This window comes from Oxyura jamaicensis, chromosome 2 (genome assembly GCF_011077185.1).
Source record: "Oxyura jamaicensis isolate SHBP4307 breed ruddy duck chromosome 2, BPBGC_Ojam_1.0, whole genome shotgun sequence".
Classification (NCBI taxonomy): domain Eukaryota; kingdom Metazoa; phylum Chordata; class Aves; order Anseriformes; family Anatidae; genus Oxyura; species Oxyura jamaicensis.
Genome location: NC_048894.1, coordinates 27,404,116 through 27,419,331, shown reverse-complemented (window position 1 = coordinate 27,419,331; position 15,216 = coordinate 27,404,116). Strand labels below are relative to the sequence as shown.

At 36.9% G+C, this 15,216-nt stretch overlaps 1 protein-coding gene across 3 annotated transcripts in view; it reads right to left on the bottom strand.

The window, feature by feature from the left end:
* Positions 1–15,216, bottom strand: part of NXPH1 (neurexophilin 1) — a 153,361-nt gene that overhangs the window by 36,410 nt on the left and 101,735 nt on the right. The gene's annotated exons all lie outside the window — the stretch shown is intronic.

Genomic DNA, 15,216 nt, shown 5'->3' with positions numbered 1-15,216 from the left:
TATTTAGATCACGACTGTCTCTTCATTGATTTTTTTATTCTTTTTTTATAATTATATTGCACTCATATCTCCACATCATAAGATCCTATCACCTGAAGGTATAACCTCCCCAGAGAGACAGAAACACAAGATATCTCATGAATATACTTATATATTCACCCACATGTATATATATGTATGTACACCCACATATGCATATGCAAACCAAATAAAATAACTATAATGTACAAACAATATTGTTTCGGAATCAGTAATGTACCTGATGTTAAAAAAAAATATACTCCCAAGAAAAAATAATAACATTGGTTTGGCTATACATAATAGTCCCTATATTTAAGGAGATAGAGAAGTTGGTTAGTGTCAGACTTTGAAATAAATAACAAGTAGGCAACACAGGTGAGTTAGGAACACAATTCACCTCTGCTCTCACAGTAATCATGGAGTGAGCCAGATACAAGCAGATACTCTGGATCATGCATCTGAGGAAATGACACAGTAGACATTTTCTTACCACATGCTAGAGAACACAGGGACACAGCACCTTGCAAAGGCTCACTAACTTTGGACAAGCTCCAAACGTTAAACTTGTTTTAGCTTCAATTTAGCATCAAAATGTCAGCTGAACTTCCAATGAAATTTTCTTTCCAGTCCAAAATTTTGCAAGACTCCTCTCACTGAAAAAAGAAAAAAGAAAAAAAAAAAAAAAAAAAAAAGGAAGAAGGAAAAAAGGATGGCCCAGCACACTGGTCCCCTATGAGGTCGGCCAGCTTTTGCAGATCATTACAGAGTGTTTAAATGTCCTAGCCTTCTTGGGCTGATTTAGCAAACAGAGGGAGCAGTGCTTGCACTCTCTGAGCACATGCTGTAATTTCTGGATATGGCTGCTGTAGAGGACTGGAGTGAAACAAAACAGATAATTTCTATGTTACATGTAGCCATGTAGCAGGCACTACTTACAATCTGATCCTAGTAGAAATTCACTATGATGAAATGATTAAAAAAAAAAACTCATATATGATTGAGTTCCACAGGTTAGGTTTTTACACTGAAGTGCTTTGGGGTTTGGATAGTGAGATTCAACTTGGGATTCCAAAGCTGTTACACAAGGGAAATGCATGCATGAATCCCAAGAAAGAGAAAAGACTAAATTCTAAGGGTACAATTGTGAATCATTTATAATGCATTTTCAAATCCTGGAAAGGAAAATATTTCAGCAGATTAAGTTAACTATATAAAATACAGAACTTCAATATCCAGTAGCCTGTCAGGGCACAGCTCTTTTCTATTTCTAAATCTGATATAGAGGTTAAAGTTGTTGCATGACAAATATAAAATTGATATGGTCATACAGAACCACACCCTAGCATTCTAATATTGATGTCCCTCCTTCACTTTGCAAAGATCCCAAAATCTTTAGTAAATTTCACTTCACAACACCTCCAAGATATACAAAGTGCTCTTAACTTGCATTTTTCACTTGGGAATAATGCACAAAGTTTGTCAAGCTATTAAGACATCTAAAGAAGTAGATTCTGGCTTTCCAGAATTTTTAAAATTTTTTAAAGCCTCTGTACACTAAGATGTGAAAAAGGTGTGTCTTCAGAAAGTAAAAAATATGAAGACCTACACATCTCTGATAATTCCACTGTACTTAACCATATCTTTTACCACATAAAAAAAAAAAAAAAAATATTTCAAAATCATATTTTCAAGACTTCATGGAAAGAAATCCTCACTAAACAAGAGATACAAGATGTAATTTTATGGATATTTGGATAGTGTCCTTTTCTTGAGATGCTTTTCCTTCATAGAGTTTGCAAATGCATAGTTTGCAAATACAGGCTCACACTAGAACTATGTAATCAGGAATGTGGAACTAACAGAAAGTCACCATATATATTTGAGATACTTCAAAAGTGTCAAGCAGATTCATTACGTGTTTAAACATAAGCATCTTGTGCCATTTTAGACACACTTAAGTTATTTCAGTTATCAGATACCCTAAAGTGACAAAAAATGTCTCAATTTAGACACTTGAATATTTCTCAGTGTGGCTACCTGGACAACAAGCTCCATTTACCCCACACTTGTCTGCATTCTATGTGTATTCTGTGTATGTCTGCATTCTATGTATTTCAGCCTCTACAAATGTCAGTACTACTGTTTTCCTGCAGAGACAGTGCACCACTCTGTAACATAAACAAAACCCTCAAATCTTGGGATTAGTGCTACTGTCACTTAGCTTTTTAACTCACACAGAAGAAGATGCACAGAAAAGTCTTACTTGAAGGTATCAGCTGCATAATTCAATCAGTGCACAGTTTTCAGTAACCAACCTCTATAGACCTATTATCAAAGGCAAGAAGGAAAGGAATATTTTTCTATGAAACATGGCAAAAAGATGTTTCAATAGCTAATTAGATGACAAAAGGTATTTGTCAATAGGTGCTCCTAGGAGAATCCCCCACAGTCTGCGTTAGGTGTCTGGAGAATTTACTGGACCAAGGAGGCACCTGAACCAAACAATCTCAGGATTTAGAGTTTCAGCCTATGCAGAAGGGAAGGCCTATTGTCATAGCAATAAATGAATTACATATAAACTTCACATAGATATGTAAAATAAGAGGAAACAGAAAACGCAACAGGTAGGTGTTATGGCAGGGCCACTGTCTCCAAAAATCTTCTCCCCCATCCCTGTTTTATTGTTCTCTAAGAAACATTTACAGAAGATGAAGCGACTCTATGCAGAACACTGTTCTTTACTCGGTAGGCTCACCCGAGATCCCCATGCAGTCTTTCATCCATCTGTTTCTGCCCAAAACCACTTCATTAGTTCAGCTGCCTGAAGCAGCCATTGTGAAGTTTCTATTTAATTCAGGGCATACATCAGAAACAGAATGTGGAGGACACTATCCAGGATGTGGGTGTCCACATGGATTTGGCTCATTCTCGGGTATGTGAATTTTCAGCAGGGTTGAACATAGACAGTGATAACAGTCTGTAGGAGAATAGGGTACCAGCAACACACAGTAGCAAACTTGTCAGAAGAGGGAAGGTATGAAAAGTAATCAAAGGAAGTGAGAAATATCAAGAAATTTAAAGCAAATGCTATTCCATCTAAATTAATGTGTGAGTTGTGAATGTGGATGAAGGAAACACCACAAAGGAAATAAAGATTATCCACACTAAAAAAAAAAAAAAAGAAAAAGAAAAAGAAAAAAAAAAACTAATGTTTAATAAAACACTTGGGTTGAGGTATACAAGATAAGAAACTGACTAAGGCCTTTCAGGCCTTGATAGTGGGTTATCAGAGTTATGCCACTGCACTGGGACATTGAATGGGAGTCAAAAGAGTCGGGATGAAAATGGAAGGTACTTGCTCCCATAGGTAAAGCTCCAGGGTGGCTTTGAAGACACTTGATCACAGTCCTAGATTTGCAGCTAACTTCATGCCCTCAGGCAATTCATTTTGTTTCTTTGTGCTTCTGTTTCCATTCCTGCCTTCCCTGGCATCTATTTTGGGTTGTATGCTATTTAGGATAGCAGCTGTTCTTATATACTTACTAAACAATGGGGCTCTGATCTCACAGGAGGCTTCTAGGCACTTCTAGAATACAAATAATAAAAAAATCTTAATTTAGTAAATATTTATTGAGTTCTCTCAGGTATTATAACTAATTACTGCCATTTTCCTTTAAGGAACTAATCCATCACTCTGCTGATGATAAAAGACCTTTTCAAACAATGGATTTATGATCTATCTATTTGGAGAAATAATTTGTTCTTATTTCTTTCGCATATTTTTATGCAAATTGTTTGTTTCCTTGTGGGACAACTCTGAAGTCTCTAAATTGTCTGAACCAAATAAGTATTGAGCAGATTCAAATTCTGTACAATATAAAGATGCAGAGAGAGATTTTCTATTTCTAAAGAAATTACTTACATACAGAGTCTACATTCCCCACTTAAGTCATTAATAAAGGAGCTGAACTACACAGGATATGACTATCCAACCAATTAACTTGTCAATGATATATTCATAGTAAAATTTTTCTATTTCTGAACTTTGTGATTATAGTCCAGTAATTACTGGACTATAATCACAAAGATGATAGATAGAATTGGGGCAACAATGCATTTCTATCCAATCTGTTTTTCAGTGCTATACCATATAGCCTAACATACTTTTGGTAGACAAAGGCACGCTTTTAGGAGTAGTTCCTCATTTCATTTTGAGAGCCTAAAGTGAAATATTCAAGGACTCATTTGCAGAGTTAAATGAGACCTCACAGACCACTCTCCAGAAAGATCCAGAAGTTTGGCAATCTACTAAAGAGGTTTGCCTACCTTGACACTATTTACTTCAGCTAGTTTGAAAGGGCTTACTCTTATTAGCACTGGAAATATTCCAATGAACTTCAGCACTATTCATCACAGACAGATAGATAAAAAGTGGAAATTCTCCATTCTAATAGAAATAATAGAGTAGCCAAAAAGCAAGAAACGTTTACCTTTTGTCTACACTTTTTAACCTATGCCAAATATGGGATACACCAATATAAAAACACAGAAACTGATCTCAAGTTTCAATTCTACAAAAATAATCTCTTGCAATGTGACTAAAAAGGAAATGCCATAAATAAATTATTTCATTATTGATCTGTCTTGCGGAGGCTTAAAAAACTATTCTGTCTATATGCAGCAATTTGAAATAGATATTACTCTGATAACCTGCTGTTACCTTTGGTAACTGGAATGAAACTTTGATTGATTCTCATCATTAAAAATTCCTTTAGGGTAAAAGTTTAAGCTAAAAATTAAGTTTAAAATTAGGGTAAAAAGCATTAGTGTAACAAAGGCTGATGGCAATTCTAGTTTGAATTTTAAAATGTTGTCAATCTTTTGTAGGCACTTCTGCATCAGTCCTGCTAGTAAACCAGGCCAGTCTGCAGAAGATGTTGAAAAGATAAAAGTATTGGAAAGTTTACTTCATTATTCATTTATCCTTTTCCACAGATATCATTCTTCTCAGGGACCATTTTGGATATTATTTTAATGACAGAGGACTGCAAAACTCTCTTTGCTTGGCATATGCTACAGTCTAATCATGAACACATGGGCAGTAATCACAGGTAAGGTTATAAAATATAAGATTTCACTAACTGTTTCAGTCCTTGGACTATCAAATAACCTATGTTCCCAACACCTTATCCATTGATTCCATATAAAACTACTTTTTGTGAGCAAGGCAGTGTGTAGTAGTGGACTGAATCTCACGGATTATGAAACTAAACACAATTTGGCTACTCTGAGTTGTCTGTCCTTCATCATCTCATGGTATTATTTTCTTTCCCATTCTGGCCATACGTAGTCCAGACTGAAAGCTGTGTGTGGCAGGTACTCTCTCTTACTCTTTTTGTATGTACTTTCTAGTACGATGTGACCTCAATTTCATGTGAAGCTCTTGGGAATGTCTAAAACTCAAAATGTACAGAAACAGTAGTTCCATCAAAACAATTCACAATACTCCAGGGACAGGTTATATTAACACAAACCTCATTCACATCCCAAATTTATATGGAGATGAAACCGATAAAAGTGCTGAAACTCCATCCAGTCACTGGACTAAGTATCTGGATCAATTACAATGTTTTGTCACCACTGAAGTCCATGTGAAGAAGTTTTAAGGGAAAAAAAAAAAAAAAAAAAAAAAAAAAAGGAAAAGAAAGAAAATAGGCATGGAGTACAGAGAATTCTGCAGTGGAGTCAGTGGAGGTCCTCCAATGTCCAGAAATATATGTACTGGAAATGTGGGAGAGGATTATTCTTGGTCAAAAAGTTCAAGCACCACCAGAGAAGGGCTGTAGCACCGAATCATAAAATGGCTTGGATTGGAAGGGACCTTAAAGATCACCAAGTTCCAAATACTGCTCGTGCAACACTTGCTTTGGCTACATAAGATGTCTAGAGACTGAGACTTCTACATTCTCATCTTGCTTTAGGGAAATTACAGGTTTTGGTCTTATGCATAGTTTTGGTATTTGGTTTCAGATGATCAGTTTTTGAAGCTCAGAGTCAAATAGAATCATAGAACGGTTTGGGTTGGAAGGGACCTTAAAGGCCATCTAGTTCCAAACCCCCTGCCATGGGCAGATACACCACCCACTAGATCAGGTCCCTCAGAGCCCCATCCAACCTGGCTTTGAACACCTTCAGGAATCCACAGCGTCTTGGGGCAACCTGTTCCAGTGCCTCACCACCCTCATAGTGGTGCTATCTAACCCTAACATCTAATATAAATCTCTCCTTTTTTAGTTTAAAACCATTTCCCTTTGTTCTGTCACTATCTGTCTGTGTAAAATGTCACTCTCCATCCATTTTATGAGCCCCCTTTAAGTATTGAAAGGACACAATAAGGTTTCCCAGAGCCTTCTCTTCTTCAGGCTGAACAACTCCATCTCTCTCAGTTTCCTCTTAGGAGAGGTGCTCCAGCCCTCTAATTATCTTTGTGGCCCTCCTCTGGATCTGCTCTAACAGATCCACATCCTTCTTGTGCTTGGCACCCCAGACCTGGATGAAGTATTCTAAGTGGGGCCTCATGAGGGCAAAGTAGAGTGGGACGATCACCTCCATTGACCTGCTGGTCTTGCTTCTCTTGATGCAGCACAGGACACAGTTCACCTTGTGGGCTTCAAGCACACACTGCTTGCTCATGTTGAGCTTTTTGTCTGCCAGCAACTACAAGTCCTTCTCCACAGTGCTGCTCTCAGTGAGTTCTTCTCTCAATCTGCACTCATGTCTGGGTTTGCCCCAGCACAGGTGCAGCACCTTCCATACTTGTTAAACTTCATTAAGTTCAAATATTCTCAGGCTTGTCCAAGTCCTTCTGGATGGTATCCCTTCTTTCTGTTGTATCAAATGCACCGATCAGCTTGGTGCTGCTGAGGGTACACTCTATCGCACTGTCTCTGTCATTGATACAGGTATTAAACAGCACCAGTCCCAAGACAGACTCCTGAAGGACACTGTTTACCACCGTCTTCCACCTGGACATAGAACAATTGACCACACTCCATGGCAGCAGCCATCCAGCCAATTCCTTATCCACTGAATCATCTACCCTTCATATCCTTCTCTCTCTAGTTTATAAATCAGGATGTGTGGGACTACATCAAAAGTCTTACAGAATTCCAGGTAGATGACTTCGGTTGCTCTTCCCTTGTCAACTGGTGCAGTCAGACCATCATAGGCCACCAGATTGGTCAGGCATGATTTGCCCTTGGTGAAGCCATCCTTGCTTTCTCAGATCACCTCCTGGTCTTGCATGTATCCTTGCGTTGCTTCCAGGAGGATTTGTTGCATGATCTTCCCATGCACAGAGTTGAGGCTCACTGGTCTGTAGTTCTCCGGGTCTTCTTTTTTACCCTTTTTAAAAATGGGAGTGATGTTTCCCCTTTTCCAATCACTGGTGCCACAGAGTAGCAGCCCAGATAGGACTTATCCCGACTTCCATGACTTTTCAAATATGATGGACAGTTGTTTAGCAATTACATCAGCCAGTTCCCTCAGAACCTTTGGATGTCATTAGGCCTCATAGACATGTATGTACCTGTAATAATGTCCAAATGATCAGTCCCACTACAGGGCTCCAATCTCCTGTTGATTGTAGTGAGTGTGCAATCACTAAAACAAGTCTTAGAGCTCCTAAGAGTATACCTTTGGGAATCCAAACTGATACCTCTGAATCAGTTTAGCATAGTTCCCATGCAAATCTAATATTTATCCTATTCAGAAATACAAATTCAAAAGATAGACAGGATTTCTCTCTTAGCCATGTGTGTTCCTGTACCTGCATGACAATTGTGCTTTTAGTTTTGTGCCTACTATTACAGGGAGTCTGCAATTATGTCAACCTATTAAAAACTAGGACCAAAGGTCAGCGGGTTTTCCATGACAATAGTATTAAAGTTTAAAAAGATTTAGAATTTTTATGCATCTTCCCAAGTAGTACAGAAACATTCAGTTTAACAGAGACAACAACAGATAATAATATAGTCTAAATGGCTTAATGACCAATTTTAATTTCTGTTAGATCTGTATAGTATAAAACTCTTCTTCCAAAATGATGCTAGACTAACAGAGTATGAAACAAAAATAATCCCTACCATTTCAACATGAAGCTGTCTTAAAATACCTTTTTTTTTTCCTCATTTGTACAAAAGACATCACCAGGTGGAATGTTTTCTTGACTGCAGTGCTCAAAGGTACTCATTAAGTCCAAGGGAAAAAAAGAGATCAGATGAAATCTGGACATAACCTACACCCAAAACACTTCTGAAGTTCAGACTTATTCAGATAAGTTGCGAGGAGGGATTGTTTAAATAACTGGCTGGTTTTGTTTTTTTTATTACACTACTCTGTTTCAGGTTGGCTGGCTGTGTATTTAACATAGACCACTCAAGCAATTTGTATTTTTTTGTTTATCTTCAGAATATTTTTAAATTAAGATGGTGTCATTTATCCTATTGTATAGCTAAAGGATGCAGACACACAAGACTTGATACTAACTTAAGTTCAGTAATAACTTATAATTTAGCTTCTGTAATTGATTGCAGAATCACAAACCATCATGAGTGGAACCTCAGAGACAGAGTAAAGGTGACAGAACTGAGTCCAGATTTGTCAAGACTGAAACATGGAATATAGAGTTCTTGGTGTTTTAAAAGAAGAAAGAATATTCTCCAAAATCTTGAGTAAGCTATTTCAAGTGGCCAGATAAAACCCACTCACTAAGGTCCTCTCAGACGTGGGATAATTGGGTCTTTGTACTTTTGTTTTACAATAGGTATCCTAATTTTCCCATCAGCAAAAACAATTCCCTCTCCACTTTTGGAGCAAGCGGGATGTTGGACAGGGACTGAGAGGCTGTTCTCTACCTTTGAAGCACAGCATCTCAGAGCTACTCCTCAATTTCTGCAGGTATTTAAAATTTTTAATTTAGAGTTTAATTACTTTCCACAGTGTACATGGGACATCAGAGAAACAAATTCTGAATTCCTGAGTCCTGATGATTTGGTTGTGAGATCGTCTTTTCGGATTGACTCCAATTCAGCATTGAAAGGCACTCTTAGATGACGTCCAGCTGAATTTATTTAAAGCCTCTGCAGAATTTAAGCAGCCTGATTTAAGATGCATTGAAAACAGTGGGAAGTGATTTCCTACAGATCTCAATGGCCTTGATATTTCAGAGCACGTGTGCACAAACAGCCTGTTTGCAAAAATACAAAAATACTTTCCAGATGCCTGTGCCCCATATACATTTTTAAGGTTATATGTTAAGTTGAAAAAAAAAAAAAATAGATTTGTAGAAGTCTTGTTGTAATTTCAAATTACTATTCAGGCTAATCTATGGAATTCCCCTCTTGTTTATGGCTCTTTTAATGCTCCACTTTGTGGAAGCCATGAATACATATGGATTTGCACCAAGGACTTCATGTAAGTAGCTCGACATCAGCTGACAAACAAGCAGTCTTATTTAATAAGATTTTTTTTTCTGCAGGTTCTCTCCATCTGCTTTGCACCAGTTACAGAATATAAGGTCAGAAAGAAGGCTTAACCTAGATTTTTTATTTTTTTTTTTTACAGAGATTTTAGCAATGCCATGTTCAGAACAGTTGTCCTGATCTTTATTATGTTGTTAGCCCATCATACAAAAGAAACAGTTTAAAATATGTCACAGTAAGAGATGTCTTAATATAAAGTGTTAGATCACTGTTGGCAGATGTGCAATATTCCAGAGTTGTAATGTTTGAAGGCCTAGTACAGAATTGTTAAATAAAGCAATATGATTTTATTTTTATTTTGTTTAAAAAAAATAAACAAACATGAAGGAAGGGATTACTGCATGTCCCTATTAATACAAACTAAGCCAAAGCCCATGAACATATTATGTTCACCATTATAGGTGCTATAATGGCTACCTTAGAAAAAGGTCTGCTTTGTGCCTTTGTTTGTTTGTTTGTTATAAATTTAGGTCATAGGAGGTCACTCCTAAATCTCCAGGCAATTAACAAGAAGAATTTTTACACAGATAAGGAGCAATATGAATATTCAAATATGATCTATTAAAATTACCCCCCCAAAAAAGTCTTCACAGATTACCGTAATTTTATCTTTCAAATTTGAGAAAGAAAATCACAAAAATCAAAATCATTCATAAAGTCCCAAAGATGAAATAGAAGTCCCTTCAAAGGATAATAACAAATAGTTCATAGGTTTCTTAAGCTATACAGACAAAAATACCTTTAACCTTGCAAAAATTTGAGATATAATATTCTGATGCTTTTCTTTCTCTACAGTTATGATATATATCAGGACCACACAGAAAAGCTTCTGATTTTTTTTTTTAATTCTTCAGGTTTTTTAAGTGTTTTGATCATCATGTTGAAAAATTTGCACACTAAATTTGTACATAGGGTGATAGTACGCAGCCACATCAGCAATATAATTTCCCTACATACAATATATATTAATTTCTATTTTTGTTGTTGATGATGTTTCTGGTTATTGCAGAAAGGCAAAATGTGTATGACAGCAAGCACTGTGGCTTCTAGTCCTCTGCAGTAAATATACCTGGAATGCAGACAGAAGTGGCACTCAGTCTAAACATCCATCACTACTGTGATAGTATGATATGCATCTGGTTCCTTTGGAGTATATTTGCTGTGATTACCCAGTTCAAGTATTTTCCAACTATTGTATGTGTCATCAGATGACAGTAATGAAAATAGCCACAGCCATTATTGTAGGGTTTAAGACTTTGCCATCTGTTGAATATTAGCCTTTGCCTTTTGCAAACTGGCATGCTGTTGTGCCAAAATCGACGCATAGTGTCACCGTACTATGCTTGTATACATTTGTATAGTTCTTTTGTTTTCACATATCCTAAGAAGTTCCACAAAATAGTGTTAATAGAGCCAGCAATCAACAAGGGAAAAGGTCAGACAGAACAAATGGAGTTCAAGTACTGATGCCCAGTCGCAAGGCAATGTAGAACTGGGAGCTGAGTCGGTATTCACCATTGTAAGCTATGGATGCATGAAAAGTTAGTGCAACTGTGTCCAGGATGTGTTAAGATCTGGTAGGATCAAAGAGATCCTAACAGAAATTTTTTACCTTACAATGAACATAACTTGATACACTGTAAAGCATCCTAGCTAAAAGGTAAGGTGGAGTACAAGCATAACATACTGCAGAACAGTTAATAGACTATTCATAGAGCTATCCTTATAACATATCAATATTTGCCCTCATATACAAGATATCAGTTCTGTCCCAGTATCTGAATGCCAGGTATGACTGCCTAGACCTCAGACTATAAAAGTTTTTCAAGTCTTTTGAAGACTCAAATCTCTTTGAAGAGAAAAACAGACAAAATATTTTAATACCAGTATCTCCTTCCCATGTCCAGTCTGGAGAGTTCATCAGTCACAAGATTGATGGATTAGGCTATATCTTCCACATATATCTTCCATATGTACATTCCCACTGCATATGTCATACAAGAGATCATTCTAAAAGAAATCCTCATGTATGCATTATCACTTGCTACATCACAGATGATCAGGAATATTTTGTAAAATTCACATGGTATTTCCCTGTAAATGTGAGGTTTTAATGTTGACTACTTCAAAGACGGTATACAACCATTATTTTGAAAAAAGTAATAATAAGTCAAGAAAAAGCACTGCACTAAAAAAAAAAAAAAAAATCAAGAGGAAAACCAATCAGTGGAAATGAACTCCATGAGATATAAAAAACCAAGCACCAAAGAACTTGTGAGTATTTATTATCTGGGTTAGACTTACAAGAAAGGGAGACAAGAGAGAGACTTTTATTAGGATTAAAAGATCTTTGGGAACATTTATACTAGTCAGTTCCTGCCCACTTTCTGCCTCAAATATATCATCTGCATTACATTCAATTTCAGAGGTTATTTTGGAAAAGATGTGATGTTATGCTTTCATTCTCCAATCTGTAAACAAGAGATGAATGGAAGATAATGTCTTAATCTATTGCCTTTGGCCAATGAAGCCATCTTAACTACTGTAAGCCATCTTAACCACTTAATTTTTGTGCCACTGTAATGAATTTGATTAAAGAAATAATAATAATAATAATAAAGTGTGAAGGGGATTCTTACATAACTTTTAATATCAAAAGTTCTTATTCATTTCAAAGAAGTCAGGTAAGACATGAGCAAGCACAGAAAAAAAAAAAAAAAAAAGTATCAAAAGTATTAGCTACAACAACAAAAAAAAAAATGAGGAAAACAAATATAATTCCACAGTCTGCAGGGCACAAAACACAACCTAACTTTTCCTGAAAAATGGCTTCCAGTTCTGTACTCAGCTAATCAGAGTTGTTAGTCTTATATTAAAATAAAAATGTAGTAGTTCAGAATGCATAACCCCATGAAGAACCTAATATTGCTAGAACTGTTAAAAAAAAAAAAAAAAAAAAAAGATAATATAGTATTCCAGTAAGCACTGTGATCATTAAATACTTAGAATTGTTCTTTCAGAAGCAAAGCTTACATTACACTACAGTTCTCATCTATAGAGGAAATGTACCTTGAAAAGCAAATGCTGTCCCTGTGTTTGGAGACCTGTTGATCTAGCAGTATATTGACTGCCTATAGAGGAAGAAAGTTTACAGCAACAGAAATCAGTTTCTGTAGATCTAATTCAGTTTGCTTAATTCAAGGCACTAGATGACACTCATGTCATTTTTATAACCCTGAGTTCTTAAATTACATAGACTGAACATCAGAAAATGGATGCATTAAAAGTTATGGAACCACTTCCATTTTTTCCTCTTGATTTTTTTTTTTCCCCAATTTCTTCTCAGCTTACCACTATGTCCACACATTTCATTGTTGTTTTCCCTATTATCATTAAATGAATTTTTCATTTCAAAAAATAGATGAAAAGTCTAGAAGACAAGAGAGGGTAGCACGGTTCCTTCAGTGCATCATTTATGGAACACATGACTTTCCATATTGTGAGAGAAGGTTCCTCTGTCCATTGGGGAGGTTATAAGAGAAAACGAGTGAGCAACCAACATTCAAAAGAGCTGATATTCTGAGGAGTAACATGCTCAGCCACCAATATGGTGAAGACTCACTTTTGGTTTCTATTCATACTCATACTCTCACCACATTAATTAACATACTATGAGATAGTAGATGTGAGTAAAAGCTCTTCCTCCATCTATCCTACAGTTTATAATCAGAACTTCTACTACTGTAGAAAAAAAAAAAAAAAAAAAAAAACTTCTCAATTAGACTTACTGAAATATTTAGCTTACTTTGAAAAAAAAATGGCTTCAGTAAATTAGGATGTTTTTAAGTACCACTTTAACAAAATATGCCTGAGTAGTGTAATTCTTTGGAATTAGCTGGATCAGAAAAAAAAAAAAAAAAAAAAAAAAAAAAAAAACAGGATTAACTACTCAGACTCTGTAATGGAAGCAGGACAACATACATCTTGCACTTCACCATAGCTCTGTAGGAACTGTAATCAGGCTAAGTGCTCTAAAATGTAGCTGCAATTATTTGCAGATGAAAAATTCCACCTACAGATATTTCTTGAATCAAAATTGAGGATGAAGAATTAGAGGTCACTGTTAAACTAAGAGCATTTTAATGTAATTTTTGTCAAGGTTGTGTCACTCAGGATTTTTGTAGTTGCTTTTATAAGATAGGGTAAAAATAAATTCTAACATTCTGCACACAATTTCTTCATATTCAAATGCAAAGCCATTGACAACTCAAAATGTTGCCAAGCAAAATAATGTTTCAGGCCATCCAGCTGATAGAAGCACAGCTGGAATGAGAACCTTTACTGAGATCTCCACTGGAGCATAGGAGTACAAACATTGGAGAAACGGCTACATAAATGGGCAATGGGCAATCTGCTGTGGTTTCTAAGGATACAAAATTGGACCAAATTATAGAAAATTATAAATCCAGACTATTCAGCCATCTGTGGAGTCAAAATGCAGAGTACTAGGTTTAGACAAAAAAAAAGTTCTAATAGTTTCATTAGATTTTGAAGATGACTTATGGTTTGCTATTTACCCCAATTCATATGGGAATAACCTAGAGCCTTTATCTCAGCTGGAAGGACACTAGGCTCTAAGTAGAGAGGGAATGTTAGGCAGAGGGGAAATATGATAGAAACTACAAAGTAAAAAACAGGAAGCAACTAGACAAGTCCATCTGGAGAATGAATGGAGGGAGTGTGTGGGGGTTATTTAAGTTATTTATACGGCTATTCTGAAGAAGCCCATACTCAATGTTTTCATAAGCAAAATTCAGTTTTGTGTTATTCCAACTATCTCAGCTGGTTACTAACCAAAAGACTAATCCCATAATACAGACCCAGATTTTCTGAAGACCAAATTAACTCCTGTTAGTTGAACCTGATCAGCATCCATACCCTCATTTGAGTGCAACCACGCAACATGTGCAAGACAACCAGGGGATCAGGCCCAGTCAGCATGAGTTCATGAAAGGCAAGTCCTGCCTGACCAACCTCATCTCCTTTTATGACCAGGTAACCTGCCTGGTGGATGAGGGAAAGGCAGTTGACGTAACCTACCTAGACTTCAGCAAAGTCTTTGACACGGTCTCCCACAGTATTTTCCTGGAGAAGCTGGTAGCCCATGGCTTGGACAGGTACACTCTTTGCTGGGTTAAAAACTGGCTGGACAGCCAGGCCCAGAGAGTGGTGGTGAATGGAGTGAAATCCAGCTGGCGACTGGTCACAAGGGTTCAGTGTTGGGGCCCATCCTCTTTATTATCTTTATTGATGATTTGGATGAGGGAATGGAGTGCACCCTCAGTAAGTTTACAGACACCAATCTGGGGGAAAGTGTCAATCTGCTGGAGGGTAGTAAGGCCCTGCAGAGGGACCTGGACAGGTTGGATCAATGGGCAGAGGCCAATTGGATGAGGTACATGGCTAAGTGCCATGTCCTGCATTTTAGTCACAACAACTCCATGCAACGCTATGGGCTTGAGGCAGAGTGTCTGGAAAGCTGTGTAGAGGAAAAGGATCTGAGGGTATTGGTTGATGCTCACCTGAACATGAGCTAGCAGTGTGCCCAGGTGGCCAAGAAGGCCAACTGCATCCTGGCTTGTGTCAGGAATAG